At 45.3% G+C, this 18,197-nt stretch overlaps 1 protein-coding gene across 1 annotated transcript in view; it reads left to right on the top strand.

Annotated features, from left to right (window-relative positions):
• The window catches only part of LYPLA2 (lysophospholipase 2), a 794,768-nt gene that overhangs the window by 653,206 nt on the left and 123,365 nt on the right, over positions 1–18,197 (top strand). The window lies entirely within an intron of this gene.

Below are 18,197 nucleotides of genomic sequence, written 5' to 3'. Positions count from 1 at the left end.
ACATTCATACTCCCCTTTTGAAGATTCAGATGCAGAGGAGTCCATTCCCTCTGTCTCCCCCTCTGAGGACTACTCTTTTGGGGAAACCTTGCATACCTTGAGGGAACACTTCCACTGGGAAGGCCAAGATTACTCAGACTCCAAGAAAAGGCTCAGGGATTTCCTCTTGCTCCCTCAGCACAGGCCTCTGGCTATCCCTCCTGTCTTAGACATACTAGATGATGTGTATTCAGAGGCCAGCCTTAACCCAGATTCTTTACCTCCAGCTCCAGTCAAGCCTGACAGGTATTACTGGGTTCCTGATTCACACCAATTCCTATACAAAAGCCATGCGGCTGACCCAGAAACTATTTCACAGGGTCCCAAGGGAATTAAGGCCTCCACTGCCAAAAATCCGTTACCTTCAGAGAGAGATTCCAGAGCTTTAGAAAGGTGGGGGGAAAAGGTATACACCTCGGCCACCTTAACCATGAGGGCATTAAACTGTCAGTTCCATATGGTAAAGTATCAACAGTTTTTGTTATCTCAGTTGAAAAGCAAAATGTCACAACCTGAACAACCAGACTTGAAGGAGTTGCAGGATTTGTTGCATAGTGCAGAGCAAGTGGGTAAATATACCTTGGAATGTGGTTTTGATGCTTTAGAGGCCTCATGTAGAGCTGCTGTTACAGGATCAGTCATACGTAGACATGCTTGGCTCAAAGAGCAAACCTTACCAGATCATGTCAAAGCTAAATTACTAGATGCACCTCTTCAAAAAGATGTATTGTTTGGTGTTAAAGCTGAGGAGGTATTAAAGAAAATGGAGGAAAAGGCAAAATCAATGCAAACAGTGAAAGATTTCCTACAGGTACAACCTCCACGTTTCAGTAGAATCTGGCCTTCAAAAAATTGGTCCTTGCCAGCCACGGACAGACCTCAAAGAGGTAGATACAGGCGCCCGAGGGGTAGAAGGCAATCTCAAGGATCATTTAGAGGCAGACAATGGCAAGCACCTACACAAAGAGGTGGTGAGGATAGTTCACAGCCATTCAGAAAGCAGAACCAATGACTTTCCCCTTTGCATGCCAAGCAAGGCTCAAATGGCAGCACCTTTATGCGGAAAACTGGCATTATTTTCGAAAAATTGGCATATTGTCACAAAAGACAAATGGATCCTGGACATTATAGACAGAGGCTACAGATTTCACTTTCACACCCTTCCAAAAATGAGAGGCATGCCAAACCTGCCACACAATCAAAGGGCAGAGGCACAAAACAAATTTCAGATCTCATGGACATGAAAGCTATTCAAGAGGTACCTGCACAAGAACAGGGTCAAGGTTTTTATTCCAGACTATTCCTGGTACCAAGGAAGGGCAAAGATTGGAGACCTATTTTGGACCTATCCATCCTAAACACATATTTACTCATACCAAAATTCAAGATGCTCACATTACAGCAGCTTCTTCCCATGCTGGGCAAGGAGTCTTGGCTGGTAACATTGGACCTCAAGGAGGCATACCTGCATGTCCCAATCAGACAAGATTGCAGAAGATACCTCAGATTTCTTGCAGGTTCAACCCATTATCAATTCTCTGCATTGCCCTTTGGCTTATTTACTACGCCCAGAGTGTTCACGAAATGCCTGGCATCAGTAATTGCCTTCTGCACACTTCAAGGGATACAAATATACCCATATTCGGACGACTCCCTGATCCAAGCGGACAGCAAACACATACTTCTGAAACACCTGGCGTTTGTAATAATGTTGTGGAATTCTCTGGGATACACAGTCAACAAAAAGAAATCAAGACTAATACCCCCTCAAACAATAATTTTCCTGGGTGCCAGCTTGAATACAAACACCCAGATGGTCTACGTCACGCCAGAGAAACAAGGTCAACTAACTCAATACTTCAGAAAACTGGCAACCTTCACCAGGCTGACTGCAAGGAAAATCCTGCAGGCTCTGGGATTCATGGCATCTTGCATCCTGCTAATCCCATGTGCAAAGCTGCATATGAGGAAACGTCAATGGTACCTAAAAAACTTATGGTCTCAACACAGCCACAGTTTGGAAGCAATTATACCACTGATTCCATGTCTTCAAAAGGAATTTCTGTGGTGGGCTCAAGCATGCCAAAGAAACATAGGTCTCCCATTCTGCAAGCCTCAAGCAAATCAAGTCATCACAACAGACGCCTCAGACTACGCCTGGGGTCGCACATGACAGATCGGTGCATTCAGGCCAAATGGTCCCAAAAAGAAAAGCACCTACACATCAATCAAAAGGAAATGCTAGCAGTAATAAATGCTATTATGGCTTTCAAAGACCTACTGCATCCAGGCCAGCTATTGATAAGGACAGACAACACCACAGTGATGTGGTACATAAACAAACAGGGAGGAACCCATTCATATCCCCTATGCAGGCTAGCCATGTCTCTTTGGAACATGGCTCTGGAATTACAAATCCAACTTCAAGCACAGTTCCTGCCAGGCAAGGAAAACACGCTGGCAGACAACCTAAGCAGAAATATGACAGATCCACACGAATGGAAGTTGCATCCTCAAGTTTTTACAAAGATAATTCAAGCATGGGGAAGGCCAGACATAGATCTCTTTGCCACCCACAGAAATTATCAATTGACAAAATTCTGCTCAAGGACCTTCCATCCACAGGCCTGGAAAGTGGACGCACTCTCTTTCAGTTGGACAACAATGACAGTTTATGCCTTTCCACCTCTTCCTGTGCTGCCCAAAGTTCTATTAAAAACCAGAGCAGACAGACCAAAGATGATTCTCATTGCTCCAGACTGGCCAAGACAACACTGGTACCCACTCCTGAGGAGCCTGATGCATTCCCCACCATGGATCCTGCCTCTAATGCCTCTTCTACTGACTCAGCACAACTTCAAAACTCTTCACAGTCAGCTGAAAACACTCAATCTAGCCGCATGGAGGATTCCTTCACAACAGACCCTACTCTCCATGGAGGTGCAGGATGTCATTTTGGAGGCCAGAAGGCCTTCTACTAGAAAAGCCTACTCCGCAAAATGGAAACGGTTTTGTGCCTGGAATCAGAAAAAGGATCAGAATCCTGGAATACTGAATTTACCTCCAATATTACAGTACCTAGCTGAGATGCTAAACAGTGGACTTTCATTTTCCTCCATCAAAATCCATGCCTCAGCCATTTCTGCAGAATACAACAGTGATCCTCCTTTATTCTCTCACCCTCTCTTAAGACAGTTCCTCAGAGGGGCTAAGAATATAAAACCTCCAAGGAAGCAACCAGTACCTGCTTGGGACCTCAATTTCATTCTAGAAAAACTGACCCTGCCTCCTTTTGAGCCAGCTGCTTCAACAGAACTGCAATATTTGTCATGGAAAACAGCCTTCCTTCTGGCTATCACCTCAGCACGCAGGGTTTCGGAACTACAAGCCCTCATGGCTGTGCAGAATTTCATCATTTTCCATCAGGACAGAGTTTCCTTACGAACCAACCCTTCCTTTATGCCAAAGGTAGTATCCAGGGTAGCCTTGAATCAGGCTATCCACTTACCTACCTTTTACCCTAATCCACAAAACAAAGGGGAGAGACTACTTCATTCCTTAGACATTCACAGACAGCTCCGTTATTATTTGAACAGAACAAAGCCTTTCAGAAAATCAGAGCAACTCTTTGTGTCCTATGTTACAGGTGCTCAAGGGAAGCCTATTTCCAAACAGACAATCTCAAAATGGATAGCCCACTGCATACGCTTTTGTTACTCTTTTCATGGTAAAACTGTGCCTACAGGCATCAGATCTCACTCCACAAGGGCCACAGCTACCTCTGCAGCTTTCCTCAGGGGGGTTCCTACCAAAGATATTTTGGAAGCAGTCACTTGGAGTTCTGTACATACTTTCTCCAAGCACCATCACCTACCATTATACTCCAAATCTAGAGCGGGCTTCGCCACTGCAGTCTTGCAGGGCATCCTGGCTCCTCCTAGTTCCACTTAGTGCCTACCACCCCTTTTTTAGCTTTGGGATTCTACCCATCTGTGCTAATACAGCTGCAGTCCAGGTTTCCCTCCCTCCTTCCCCTCTTGGGACAGGCCTAGTGGCTAACACCTCCTCATACAACCTGATTGGGGTATTCTTTTATGGTGTATTTGCTTGCAACTACTGTTTTTTGATTATATTGCATTGCATTATTACATAAATTTATGTTTTGCCTTCCTTCTGGGGGCACCTGACATCTGGGGCAAGAAAAACTGAAGAAAATGGTGTCGGCTGGTTCTTTTATACCCCTGTCACACTGACGTCAGGGAAGAAGCGACAACATCCGACGCCGGACCTAGACTTTGTAATTCGGCCGACCTAGGACCCGCCTGACAGCAGGAAAACCCATCTGTTATTACTGCAGCTGTATTAGCACTCGAACATCTACATTTATGGTAGGTACAAAACTGTACTTTCATGGATATGCTGCAGGATACTGTGGGGATTATTGAATATCCTAGCAGTCATGGGAAAACATCTGATCTGATGTCAGTCTTCATTTATCCTTGACCCATGGGACTCTGTTCCAAGTCTCAGAACTGGCTTGGCCGTTACAACAGCTTGCATGATCCAAAAACTCGTGAGCAAAGTTCCTACCCAGAATGCCTCTGTATAAATTACCTCAGATCTCATTTGCCACTATTCTCATAGAGACACGTCAGCAGAGCTCTCCTTGACCCAAGTAAAATTTGTTTCTTTCACTGCTATTTGGCAATGACCTTTAATATCACCTCCCCGTCCTTGGTGCCGTTTACGGTGCTGACAGTTTTTTTGGAGCCAGTTCCTTCCGTGGCACCTAATAGCTCAGGAAACATTGTTTCTTTTGGTTCCTAGAACAAGGTATTCTCCTTCAGTAGACCCAGTTCCCTTTTTGGAGAGGCCAGAATCATCTTCAGCCTTGAGGTTGGTAGATTAGCTCCTCATGGCGAGGGGTCCTTCCACTTCTTAACAGGCTTCACTCCCTTCTGGAGATGAGCACTTTTCTCCAAGGACTCCACCAGACATTCTTCCTCTGACCATTCTGGCTTTAGAGACATCTGCTTTGATTTCCCCAACTCCGGCTGTCCTGGTACCAACAGCCATCATGTCTTTGGCCCCAGTCTGTGCCCTGAGTTCCTCGGTGTGTTCTGAACCGATGGGCTCCCGGGGTCATAGCTCTATGATGCAATTTGTGGGCTCTTCCTCTGCTTTGACCTTGATGGCGGTTTCCTCGGAGTGGGGTGGGACCATGGTTCCAAGGTTGTTGTTCCTGGTTCTGGGTTCCCATCCCTCTTCAGGGGACCTGCCTTTCAAGTTGTGTAGAGGCCTTGGCCTCTGCAGGCTCCCAGCTGGTTTCTTCCCCATCAGAGCATTTTCCTAGGACCCCCTTTGGTTCAGAGCTTCCACCAATCTCCACATCAGGACAGCGAACACAGATGCTGCAGGACACCCCCATACAAGGCCCCACCTCTTCTGATTCCTCTACAGAAGCTCCCACTGTAGACGTGCCTCAGAAGAGGTTGTGTAAGAGGAAACACCTTGATTTCCCGGAGGAATCTGTCACAGAAGATATAGACTTCGATGATGGGGAGGGTTCCCCAGGTCACCCCCTGAAGACATCTCCTTTGGAGACATTCTTGAAATATTAAAACAGAGGGGTGGCTGGAAGTCCAAAGACCCATCCTTAGAGAAGTCTGTGTACCTGCAAGCCTTCGATGCTCACTCATCTACCCCTTGGGTGACCCTGCCGGCTGAGGATCTTATTAAACTGATCACCCAGCGGCATGGAAGGCCCCTGACTCTGTAGAAGCAATCTCCTGGAGACCAGATAAAATCGTTTCAGCTCCAGAGGACCATCAACACTGAGCCAAAGTTTTAGTAGTGGATGCCATGGTGGTTACAGCAGCCACCACAAAAGAACTCGCAGAAGAAGGTTCCATTGTTCATCCCCCTAACCAGAAGTCTAGGGTGATGGACAGATTTGGGAAGCTGGTCTACAATTCTTTGACCTTTGCCTTGCGGTCATTGAATTTCTTGGCACATTTCACTAGACTTCAGAGGGATCTGATCAAGGAGCTCTCAGATACCCTCACAGGACCTATGCCTGATGTACAAGATAAGGTAGCCCCCCAGCTTGCCACCCTGGAGTCTCTAACTCTTCAGTGAGGCTTATTGTTCATGCAGCCGAAGGGGCGACTAGGGCAGTGGGTTCAGGCGTAGCCATAAGGAGGCATGCCTGGATTCACTTGTCTGAGTTTCTGGAGCCATTCAAGTCTTAGTTCATCAACGCTCCATTTGACAGATCTTCCCTTTTTGGCCCCAAATTGAAAGATATGTTAGCCAGGTGTGAAAAGGATGGAAAAACCCTGTCTGCTGTGGGTGTACATTTTTACGCTCTTCAACGCTTCTATTCCAGGAAGCAGAGAAGTGGGTAAATGTGGTTCAAGAAGACACAAGGGCCTTACTAGGACATGCATGGTAATGGCTTCCTTTAGGGCAGAGGGGGGAGCTATAATGGAAGGTGCCAACCACGAGGCAGAGGTAGCCTGCAAAATCAGGGTTCCCGAGATTACTTCTCAGGGAAACCCTACCAGTGCTCCTGAAAGAAGGCCCAATTGCTTGCCTCTGGAGGCATTCAGAGGAAGATTATCCTTGACCCACTAACCTGACAAAAGTTAATCAGAGATGCTTGGGTACTAACGATCATTGCCAGAAGTTACTATATTCTATTTGACCTTACCCCAAAACTAGGAAGAATGATCCCCAATGTTCCTCCCAATCAGAGGCATCAGGCAGCTGTGGGAATTCAAAAATTGCTAGAAAAGAGTCATCCAAGCATTCCCCCCCAGATCAGATAGGATCCGGATTCTACTTGAGGTTCTTTTTGGTGCCAAAAAAGACAGGGGACTGGAGACCAGTTTTGGATCTCAGTGTTCTGAACAAGTTTGTTCAACAGACAAAATTCTGAATGGTCACAGTCTGTCTATTCTTCCCTTCTTAGGGAAAGACAATTGGATGTGCTTTTGTTAGACCTCCAGGACCACAAAAATGGACAAACACTCCAGGAGGTTCCTCCTCTTCTGGCTGAGAGACAGTCGAGATCAATGCTGAGCTCTGCCCTTCGGTCTCACCACAGCCCCCCGGGTGTTCACCAAATGTATGACAGCAGTAGCAGCTGACCTGAGACTACACAGATTCTGAGTGTTTCCATATTTGGATGACTGGCTCTTTACTGCTTCCACTAGGCATCTACTCAGAACAGACCAGAGATTTCACCCTAAGCAATTGCTCGTCTAGGTGTAAAAGTGAATCTTGCCAAATCTCAGCTAAGCCCACCCCAACAATTGGAATTCATAGGAGCCTGCCTGAATATGACCTCTTGCATAGCTTCCCTTCCTATTCACAAGAAAATAAGATCACAGGTAGACATTCTTCTCTCCAACTACAATGTTCCCACTTCACTAGTTCTACAGGCTCTGGGGTCAGTGGCAGTCTCCGTTACTTTAGTACTGCTAACAAGGTTCACACATGAGAATCCTTGTCTCCCAATGGTCTATTCTCACTCATCCTCTGTGTCACCTGCTCCAAATTACCAATTTGTGCAAGAAGGATTTAACTTGGTGGATGGAATCCAAGGAAATTCTTGTGGGTTGTCCGTTTGTTTCTCCTCATCCCTAGGCCATAGTGACCACGAATGCCTTCCACATCGGGTGGGGGTGGAGGGCATTTTCAGGGAAGGACTGTCCAAGGCACTTGATCCCCAATAGAGACCAATCTGCATATCAGTGTTCTGGAACTGAGGCAGTGCTCTTAGTGTTGCAAGCCTTTCAAACTGTCCTCCCTCTAGGAAAGTTGCAGTTCAGTCAGACAACATGTCAGTGGTCTGGTACATCAGCAAGCAAGGCGGAACCAAGTCTTATCCCCTTTGTCGAGAAGCCCTCAGAGTGTGGCAATAAGCGATCTCTTCAAACTGCTTTCTAGTAGCAGCGCACATCCCGGGGAGTTCAAGTGTGATAACAGACAAATTGAGTAGATGCATCCTCCTGCCTCATGAGTGGTGTCTCGGTTCCAGAGGGACGAAGGAGATTTTTCGTCGCTGGGGGCATCCCACCAGAACAACAAGTGCAGCAGCTACTTTGCCTAATCTTCCCCTCAGGGGAAGTCCCTGAAAGATGCTCTCCTTCACGATTGGCCCTCAGGACTACTCTGTCTTTCCCTCATTCCTCTAATACCTTTTCTTGAAGAAGATCATAAGGTTAAAGAGGAAAGTGATTCTCATTGCCCCATTTTGACGTCTGCAAGTCTGGTTCCTCTTTCTTTGGCCTTACCTACTTCAGTGTTCACGGACACTGGTCCGAGATCCAGATCTCCTGTCCCATCCTCGGAGACTAGTTCTTCCCAACCTGAAAAACATCAAGCTTACAGCTTGGTTGCTCCAGTTCCATTGATTGCCAGGCAAAATAACTTATTTTCCCCTTTGCTAGCTTCCCATAAACCTTCTACAAGGAGACTGTACCTCAGTAAATGGAAAAGATTTTCCATATGGGCACTCGAAAACAAACAGGATCATTTCTTGGCACCAGCTGAGGTGGTTTTGCAGTTTTTGTCTACGCTCTTCAAACAAGGAGCTTCTTCTTCTACCATCAGAGTTCAGCTTGCTGCTGTTTCTAATTTCCATAATGGGTTTGAAGGTTAATCCTTAATTTCACATAGGCTGTGCAAGGCTTTTCTAAAGGGAACATTAAGGTTAAAGCCTTCTTATAGGGAACCCCTCATCCCCTGGGAGCTTACTATGGTTTTTCAGTCCTTGGTCCAGTTCCCCTTTGAGCTTGCGGCTACCTGTGATTTGAAATTTCTTTAATGAAGGACCATTTTCTTAATAGCCGTTACATCCGCTAGGAAGATTTCAGAGAGCCATGTATTATCTTCAAAACCTCCATATTTGAGTTTTCATAGAGACAGGGTATCGCTGAGAACCAATCCAGCCTTTCTTCCAAAGGTTGTATCTGAGAGTAACATTAATCAGTCCATTGAATTGCCAGTGTTCCTCCCTAATTTTTCCAACAAGGGAGACTACTGCTTACATCTATTGGATGTCCACAGACAATTGGGTTTTTATCTCGACAGGACTATAGATTTCAGACCAGTTATTTGTTTCTTTTTTCAGGGTCTTTCCGTGAGTAAATCAGTTTCTAAGGTTACGTTGTGTAAATGGCTAAGAGAATGCATTACCTTTGTCTACAACAGGAAGAAAACTCAAGTTGTTAGCCCCAGTTAGAGCACACTCCACAAGAGGTATAGCCACATATGCTGTTTTTCACTTCAAGGCTTCCATGGATGACATGTATACAGCTGCAACATAGGCTTCTCTACATACCTTTATTACTCATTATAAAGTGGATCTGGTCTCCAGGGGAAGAGCGTCATTTGGTTCTATGGTGCTCAGGAATATCTTTCCATAAGACCTCCCAAGATACAAGGTAGCTGGGGACTCTGTCCCATAGGTCAAGGATAAATGAAGATTAACAACATCTGATAAAAAAGTTATGTACTCACCATAATGTTCCATCTGTGTTGTCAATCTTCATTTATCCTTGATACCCCACCCTCCTTCCCCCTCCTTCAGACTTCTTGAGGAATGGACTTTAGTCCTGGCTATTTGTTTTCTCGTGGATGACCTTGGACATAGCCTCTTTAATAGTTATAGTATTACCTTTTTCCTATTCTTTCATTATAGCTGCAAACTCTATCTGAGGTAATTTAGAGAGAGGCATTCTGGGTAGGAACTTGGCTCAGGAGCTTTTGGTTCACGCACGCTGTTGTAACTGCCATGCCGGTTTCGAGGCTCGGAACAGAGTCCCAAAGGTCAAGAGTAAATGAAGATGCACAACACAGATGGAATGTTATGGTGAATGTTCTTCGTGTTTCACTATTGCAGTCATTACATTAGGGTTGTCTGCTTGCAGGTAGTCCTCAGTCGACCTGATTAACAAAGTCGTGGGTGTTGTGCCGATTGCTGTCCCTTCTTCCATGATGTCAGGTCGTCAGGGGTATAAAACATGCAGCCGACGCCATTACATCACTCTTTCTTGCCGTGCGGTACCAGAAGCAGTTCGCAAGTGCTGGTCGGCAGACTCCTGAAATTTTCGTTTTCGAGTTTCAAAACCGAAGTCTTCAACTAAAGCTAAGTACCCCTTTGGGGAAACTTTTTCTTGCTCCTTACCGATGTCAGTAAAAGTTAATAATTGCATTACTTGTGGAAAGCAAATACCTCATAAAGATTTTAATTCGTACTGTATTCCTTGCCTAGGCCCTGACCACGACGTACCTTGCTGTCAGTTTTGTGCTTTTTTAATCAGTGCACTCTCCGTCGTCGGTATATTTTCGCCTCTGAATATTTCGGTTCTCTGTTTAAGTATCCAGAAATGTCGTCGGTTAGCCATCTGACTACCGGGATTCCGAAAAAATGCAAAGATAAAGACAGAGACAGGCCGCTGAGGTCCAAAACTGCCGACTATGCTTCTCCTAAGCCAGTCACCAATTCGCCGGTACTCCAGTGAGGCGCTTTTGCAGCCCCTGATACCCGCTACTTCTGATTCGCAGACCTCTACTGAGACCCATTCAGAGTCTGGTATGCCGCAAGATGCTTCAACTATGGAACCCTCAGATGTCTCTACCGTGGATGGGTCTGGAGCCACTGTGCAGGCACCGGCTGCTGAGGGTGTATTCAGGCCTACTGACTTGCATATTAAACCGACGCCTCCTTCTTCACATAGGCCTAAATCTCGAACCATTCCTAAAAAAACGACGCCCAGGCCACATGCTCAGGCCTCTATGCCTAAAAAACAAATAAGAATGGCTGAAGATTTAATAACTCTAATCAGGGGTAGCCAACCCCCTCCCCCCTTTCCAAGAGGCCTAGGACTGAAGCTGTTTATGAATCTTCTGACCAGGATTCTGTTTTTCCTGATTCTTCTGATGATCTGGATTTGCCCTTATCTACTTATGAGGATTCTGATGCAGAGGACTCCATTCCCTCTGCTTCCCCTCCAGAGGATTTTTCTTGTGGGGAAACCTTGCATACTCTAAGGGAGCATTTCCACTGGGAAAGCCAAGATTTTTCTGATTGAAAAAAGAGGCTTAGGGATTTCTTACTCCTACCTCAGCATAGGCCTTTAGCTATTCCTCCTGTACTAGACATTGTTGTTGATGCTTTTTCGAAATCTAGTTTGGCACCTGATTCCTTGCCTCCTGCTCCCAGAAAACCTGACAGATACTACAGAGTCCCCGAGTCACACAAGTTCCTTTTTAAAAATCCTATTGTGGATCTGGAGACTATTTCACAGAGGCCCAAGGGCGTTAAGGCTTCTACTGCTAAAAGTCCTACCCCTTCTGATAGAGACTCCAAGGCGCTGGATAGATGGGGTAAGAAGGTTTACACTTCTGCAACCTTGACCATTAGGGCTTTAAACTGCCAGTTTCATATGTTAAAGTATCAGCAACATGTTATTGGATTGCTTAAACAGAAGATGATTTTGATTCCTGACTGTGTGGAAAATAAAGAATTACAGGATTTAATGCATTCTGCTGAACAATGTGGTTTTGATTCATTAGAGGCCTCTTGCAGGGCTGCTGTTACAGGGTCTGTGCTCAGAAGGCATGCTTGGCTAAAGGAGCAATCCTTGCCTGATCATGTTAAAGCTAAATTGTTGGATGCTCCCTTAAATCAGGACCGCCTGTTTGGCAACAAGTCTGAGGAAGTTCTTAAAAAGATGGAGGATAAAGCTAAATCTATGCCAGCTGTTATAGATTTCTTACAAGTTCAGCCTCCTAGATTTAGTAGGCGCTGGCCCGCTAAGAATTGGTCCTTTCCAGCCCCTTCCAGGTCTTCTCAAGCCAAACCCAGACACAGCAAAAGGCCCAGGTTTCAGTCCCAGGGGAGACACAGGACTAAGCAGTGGGGGCCTCCACTTCCAAATCTGGGAGTAATAAGACTCCCACCCCCCCCACACCCCACCCCATGGTAAACTGTCTCAATGACTTCCGTTTAAAATTTTCAAGCACTTATCAACTGACTGCACCTTTGGGGGGAAAGATTGCTCTTCATGCAGAGAACTGGGAACTCATTACCCAGGACAAATGAGTTTTAAGTAGTGTCCCAGGGATACAGATTTCACTCCCACACGTTGCCAACACCAAGCGGTGGCCGGACCTACCCCCAAATCAGTGGACAGAAGCCCAAAAACAAGTACTTTCTCTCTTAAGCATGGGGGCTATTCAGCTGGTACCAGAAGAGGAAAAGGGACAAGGTTTCTACATGAGACTTTTCCTGGTACCCAGAAAAGACAATTCATGGCGTCCTATCCTGGACCTGTCTACTCTAAACACCTGTTTGGAAATTCCAAAATTCAAGATGCTGACTCTTCAGTTACTTCCTATGCTAGGCAAAGATGCCTGGATGGCAATACTAGATTTAAAAGAAGCATACCTGCACATCCCAATCAGGGAATCTTGCAGAAGATACCTATGCTTCAAAGCAGGCTACACGCACTATCAGTTCTCTGCACTGCCCTTTGGCTTATGTACTGCGCCCAGGGTATTCACAAAGTGCCTAGCTCCAGTTATTGCATTTTGCAGACAAAGAAATATTCAGATATTCCCATACCTGGGCGATTGTTTAATTCAGGCAGAAAGCCAGGACATACTTTTGAATCATCTGGCCTTTGTACAAAGGGTTCTAACTTGTCTGGGGTACACCATAAACGAAAAGAAATCGCACCAGGTACCCTGTCAACAAATTATATTCCTGGGAGCAAGCTTGAATGCAACTTCCCAGATGGCTTACCTCACGCCAGAGAAACAAATTCATTTGACAACCTACTTCAAACAAGTGGCCACAAAAACCCTGCTATCTGCAAGACAAATATTGCAAACCTTGGGGTTCATGGCCTCCTGCATTCTTTTAATTCCATATGCAAGACTGCATATGAGGAAACTACAGTGGTATCTAAAAAGCCTATGGTGTCAACATTCTCAGGATCTAGAAGCAATGATTCCTCATACCTTGCCTACGCCTAGAATTCCTTTGGTGGGCAGAGGCCTGCCACCAAAACAAGGGACTACCTTTCACACACCCCCTGCCACCCAAACCCTAACAACAGATGCATCAGACTATGCATGGGGGGCTCACCTAGCAGGGAAGTGCATTCAGGGCAAATGGAACCCAAGTCAAATGCATCTGCATATCAATCAAAAAGAAATGTTAGCTGTACAGAATTCTCTGACAGCCTTCAAAGGCCACATTCTTCCAGGACAACTTATGGTAAAGACGGGCAACACCACTTTTATGTGGTACATAAACAAGCAGAGGGGGTACACATTCTTACCCCCTCTGCATACTAGCCGTGGCATTGTGGAACACAGCCTTGAGCTACCAAGTGCACCTACAAGCTCGATTCCTGTCTGGGAAATTAAATACACTGGCAGACGGACTAAGCAGAAACCTCATGGACCCACACAAGTGGAAACTGGAACCAAGGATTTTCAACATGTTGACAGGCAAATGGAGGAGCCCAGATATACACCTCTCCCCAGAACTACCAATTGGACAAATTTTGCACAAGGACTCCCCACAAGCAAGCCTGGACAGTGGATGCTCTGTCCTTCAGCTGGAAAAACCTCAGTCTATGCCTTCCCCCTTCTGCCCCTGCTTTCCAAAGTACTACTAAAAATCAAACAGGACAAACCAAGGATGATTTTGATTGCTCCAGACTGGCCACGCCAACACTGGTGTACCCCCTCCTGCGCAGTGTGTCACGGTTCTCCCCATGGCACCTGCCTCAGACTCCTTCCCTGATGTTCTTCGTGTTTCACTGTTGCAGTCATTACATTTGTAAAAGTGTCTTGGCAGGAGAACCAGATTCTGCACCCTCAGCTTCTAACACTGAACCTTGCAGCCTGGCTAATTACATAATCTCTCCTCTACCATCCATCAGAGTAAACCTGTGATGGATATCATTTTAGAGGCAAGGAGGCCTAGTACTAAAAAATCTTATGCTGGAAAATGGAAAAGATTCTGTGCCTGGAACCAATCTCAAGGGATGAGCACAGCAGCACCTCGTTTACCTCAGATTTTACAATACTTAACTGAGATGCTTCACAAGGACCTGTCTTTTTCCTTCATTAAAATCCATGCCTCAGCCATTTCAGCTCATTATAGCACAGAACCTCCTCTCTTCTCTCATCCACTGCTCAAGCAGTTCCTCAGAGGGGCCAAAGGTTTGAGACCACGCAGGAGAGCTCCAACCCCAGCCTGGGACATTAACTTTGTTTTGGAGAAACTCACTCTTCCCACCTTTCGAGCCAGCTGCTACTACAGACTTAAAATTTCTTTCTTGGAAAACAGCTTTCCTTTTAGCAATCACTTCAGCTAGAAGGGTATCTGAATTACAGGCCCTTATGGCAGTGGAGCCTTTCATCATCTTTCATGTGGACAGGGTGTCCGTCAGAACCAATCCATCCTTCATGCCCAAGGCGGTGTCTAGTGTGGCTCTTAATCAGTCAAGCTTCTTTCACAACCCACAGAACAAAGGGGAGCGGATACTGCATTCCTTAGATGTGCACCGACAACTTAGATTCTACTTGGACAGGACTAAACCTCAAAGGAAATCTGAATAACTGCTGGTGGCATTTGCTGCAGGGGCAGAGGGGAAGGCTATTTCAAAGCAAACCATTTCTAAATGGATAGGCCATTGCATTCATTTCTTCTATAAGCACCATGGAAAACCTATCCCCCAGGGGATCAGACCTCACTCCACCAGGGCTGCATCTACCTCTTGCAGCCTTTCTCAGAGGCGTCCCTACCAGGGACATCCTAGAAGCCGCTTCCTGGAGTTCTATGCATACTTTCACCAAGCATTATCATTTGCCAATTTTCTCTAAATCCAGAGCTGGCTTTGCCACTGCAGTCTTGCAGGGCCTTATAGCTGGTCCTATTGCTATCTAAATTCCTCCTCCCAACCATAGCTTTGGGAATCTACCCAAATATAATGATTGCAATAGTGAAACACGAAGAACATAGTACAGTTGTGTACACTTACCATAAATGTAGATGTTCGAGTGTATTCACTGTTGCAGTCCTGGTTACCCTCCCTCCAGCCCCCTAACTTATTTTGGCTATAACTCTAATTTCCTTTACTATGCTTAAAAGCCTTTTTGGTGTATTTGCTTTTTTGTTGGAGGTGTATCGTATTTCTATATTTAATTGTTCCCCATTAGGGGGGCACCTGACATCTGGGGCAAGAAAAACTGATGTAATGGCGTCGGCTGCATGTTTTATACCCCTGATGACCTGATGTCATGGAAGAAGGGACAGCAACTGACGCAAGACCCAAGATTTTGTTAATCAGGCCGACTGTGGGCTACCTGCAAGCAGATAACCCAAATGTAATGACTGCAACTGTGAATAAATTTGAACATCTACAGTTATGGTAAGTGTACACAACTGTACTGTACATAACTTCTTTTTTATTGAAATCCTCCCATCACCTCATTTTGCTGTGTGTATGAAGATATAATTTGCACATTGTCATCTATGAGCATGGTGTCTTAAATAGGGGATCCAGTGCCCGTCAGTCTGAAGTAAGGTATGCAGTCTGCTGAAGTGCCTTGCATCCATTTGGCTTTGTCTGTTTTCCTAGGGAGTACAGATATTAGACAGGAAATTTTCCATTGCATCACTAACTTTCATAGGTGAGTTTAAATTCCAAAGCAAAACAAATTGAAAATGTAAAAGATATACAGGATATAAACAATGGAAGTGTCTGTGGCTTTGCTGAATGCAGTAAAACTGGTGATTTATGAGCTTTCCTCTGCTTTGAGGATGTTTGTATCATTACTGAAACCAGATTTCATGGTCCAAAACGCAAGTGAAATTTTCCAGGATATACCTGAATAGCTTAGTATTTGATTATAAGGTTCTTATAGTATTATTAAAAGAAGGGTTGTACAATAATTAAGGTGTAAATCTCACATGTACAAGGTATAGGGTTTAATTCTGACCTCAGGATATTGGCTTGGCTTGTAATAGCCTGCAGACTGATAGCCTAGTATTTATCTGTGAAACTGTGAGCCTCCTTTATTATTGGAAATAGTGGTGTAGTTGATGTATTAGTTTGTATACAAGCCAGAAGCCAAGAAAAATGCACAGGGCTAAAAATTGCTTATACAGTAGAAATGTCTGTCTTGTTGAGTAGTCTATCTGACTGGGTTGCAAGGTCACACTGAAGTATCTTTCTGTGATTTCCTAGCCGTCTTATCTTAGCGGATCACACTCTTTGAAGAATGTATTGTAATATTCCCCATTTTTTTCTTGTATGCATGTACAGTCCTAGTTGGGCATCTGTCTTTCAATATTTTGCTTTGCCACATAAGTACATCTCCCATCCTCTCTTATTCATATTCTTTCTGTGACCATCTGTAATAATTTGTGTAGTATTACAGCCCCCTCCTTCTCCATGTCTTGTAATCGCAGCACTCTCTAGAGTAATTTATTAAACATTTTCCCTACGGTCTCTGATCTTCAGTATTTGCTGATCCAGAAGTACCACATCACTGTCACAGCTCCTCAGTTTGACTTGCATTGTCTTTACTAGGGCTTGAGCATCCCCATTCTTCCATGTGATGTTCCATATATCCCCCTCCAGATTAGTTCCTTTGACTTACACTCCCCTGAGCTACTCATCTAAGCTGGACTTTCGTTCCCTTGGCATAAATATGTATGAATCCCTCCTCCAACCTTAGGAGATTTGTGAATCATTTGGCACATTATTTTCTTATTCTCTTCCATACCTTTGCCTTTCTACCTTTCTTTTACATGTTCCCTCTTCCAGTTTGCTCCCCTGCATTTTTGTCTAGTATTTTATGCGATCTGTACCGTGTGATCTTTCATTATGCTTCTGCTAAGTGTTTAGTGCATCTAACATTCATCTCTTTCCTTTGCTTTCATTTGATCAGCCTTATTTCTCAACTCATTGACCATCTAGCCAGACATGCTTGCATATGCACACAGTACTGATGTTCATCGTGCATACAGCTGCAGTCATAACAAATGGGTTATCTTGCTGTCAGGTGGGTCCTTGGTCGGCCGAATTCCAAAGTCTAGGTCCGGCGTCTGTTGTCGTCGCTTCTTCCCTGACGTCAGTGCGGCAGGGGTATAAAAGAGGCAGCCGACGCCATTTTCTTCAGTCTTTCTTGCCGCGCGGTGCCCGAAGCAGAAGCAGTTCGCAAGTGCCGGACGGCCAGCTCCTGAGATTTACGAAAGTATTTCAGCCGAAGTCTTCTTGAAAGCTAAGTACCCCGTTGGGGAAACTTTTCTTGCCTCAGACCGATGTCAGACAAAGTTAATAATTGCATTTCATGTGGGAAGCAAATACCGCATAAGGATTTCCACTCTTTCTGTATACCTTGCTTAGGCCCAGACCACGACGTCTCGGCCTGCCGTTTTTGTGCTAGATTCAATAAGCGCACTATTAAGCGTCGGGCGGAGTTCGCCCTTCACTTTTTTGGCAAAAAATGTAATTATATTATGTCGTCGGATACTCCGACTCCAGTTTTGAGCAAAAAACGCAAAGATAAGGACCGACATACGAGGTCCGCACCACCTACTGAAACCACGCTAAGGCCGACTACCGGTTCTCCGGTACTCAGCGAGGCGCCTACGCAGCCCCTGAGTACCTATGACAATGCATTACCGGTGTCTTCAGTACCTGAGGTCGCAGGCTCCTCAGCCCCCATTCCTACTACAGATCCCGACGCCACTCCTGGCGGGAAAACTCAGAATTTAGACAGGCCTGCCATTTCTCAAGGGGTCTTCAGGCCTTCCTACTTCTCTATTAAAGCCTTCACTAAATCTAAAGCAGCCATGAAAACCAAAAAACAGGTTCATCAGACCCCCTCTCAAGGCACCATGCCTAAAAAACAGATGCTTAAAATGGCTGAGGATTTGATTACTCTTATCAGGGGTTCTCAACCCCCCTCTGACAAAAGGCCCAGATTAGAGGAAGACTACCTTTCCTCAGATCAAGCTTCTTTTCCTCAGAACTATCTGAGGACCAGGATTATGCCTATTCTCCATTCGAAGACTCTGATGCAGAGGAGTCTATTCCCTCGGTCTCCCCCCCCTGAGG

Source organism: Protopterus annectens, chromosome 1.part2 (genome assembly GCF_019279795.1).
Source record: "Protopterus annectens isolate FY-2018-M chromosome 1.part2, PAN1.0, whole genome shotgun sequence".
NCBI classification, from domain to species: domain Eukaryota; kingdom Metazoa; phylum Chordata; order Ceratodontiformes; family Protopteridae; genus Protopterus; species Protopterus annectens.
The sequence above is the reverse complement of the archived record's forward strand: the minus strand, read 5'-3'. Positions and strand labels throughout refer to the sequence as shown.